Source organism: Lathyrus oleraceus, chromosome 4, assembly GCF_024323335.1.
Source record: "Lathyrus oleraceus cultivar Zhongwan6 chromosome 4, CAAS_Psat_ZW6_1.0, whole genome shotgun sequence".
Taxonomy (NCBI): Eukaryota; Viridiplantae; Streptophyta; class Magnoliopsida; order Fabales; family Fabaceae; genus Lathyrus; species Lathyrus oleraceus.
Window position 1 is genome coordinate 91,747,406 of NC_066582.1, and position 1,070 is coordinate 91,748,475.

General features: G+C 43.7%; 1 pseudogene; it reads left to right on the forward strand.

Annotated features, from left to right (window-relative positions):
• Positions 1-265: 265 nt before the first annotated feature.
• LOC127077169 (uncharacterized) lies at positions 266-365 on the forward strand (annotated as a pseudogene).
• Positions 366-1,070: the final 705 nt, after the last annotated feature.

Here is a 1,070-nt window from a genome sequence, read left to right on the forward strand (position 1 = left end):
TTCAATTTTCTGGACCAAAGCATCCACTTTTGCATTAACGTGATCAAGGTTACTTATCTCGTACATGCCAGTTTTCGGTTGAGGTTTTTCCACCGTTGTTCGTTCGGTTCCCCACTGATAGTGGTTTTGGGCCATGCTCTCGATAAGCTGGTAAGCATCAGCATAAGGTTTGTTCATTAGTGCACCACCTGCAGCGGCGTCTATTGTTAACCTTGTATTGTATAAGAGGCCATTATAAAATGTGTGAATTACTAACCAGTCTTCCAAACCATGGTGTGGGCAAAGTCTCATCATGTCTTTGTATCTTTCCCATGCTTCGAAAAGAGACTCGTTGTCTTTCTGTTTAAATCCGTTTATCTGGGCTCTTAACATAGCTGTTTTGCTTGGCGGAAAATATCGGGCAAGAAAAACTTTCTTCAACTCGTTCCATGTGGTGACTGAGTTGGAAGGGAGAGATTGAAGCCATCTTCTAGCGCTGTCTCTTAATGAGAAAGGAAAAAGACGAAGTCGAATTGCCTCTGATGTGACACCATTAGCGTTAACAGTATCAGCGTATTGGACAAATACGGATAAATGAAGGTTTGGATCTTCGGTAGGATTTCCAGAGAATTGGTTCTGTTGCACAGCCTGCAACAGCGAAGGTTTGAGTTCGAAGTTGTTTGCTTCGATTGCGGGTGGAGCAATACTTGAATGCGGTTCATCTTGCGATGGAGCGGCGTAATCTCTAAGAGCACGAGCTGGTTCTGCCATCTCGGTTAAAGAAGGAAGATCTTTGAGATCAGGAAAGTCTATAGGAGGGAGATTGTTCGCAGCACGATATTCCCGAATTCGTCGTAAGACTCGGAGATATAGTTCGATATCGTTGATTCGTAAATAGAGCGGTTCGCCTTGTGAGCGAGTGCGTGGCATACAAATCAACGAAAGAATAGAAGAAAAAGAAACCTTAGTCTCTACAGCGTAACGGAAGAGTTACGATATCGATTAAATAAAAGTCCCCGGCAACGGCGCCAAAAACTTGATCGCTCGACTGTGTGAGTCGAGAATGGGATACAAACTGCAAGTACACAGTT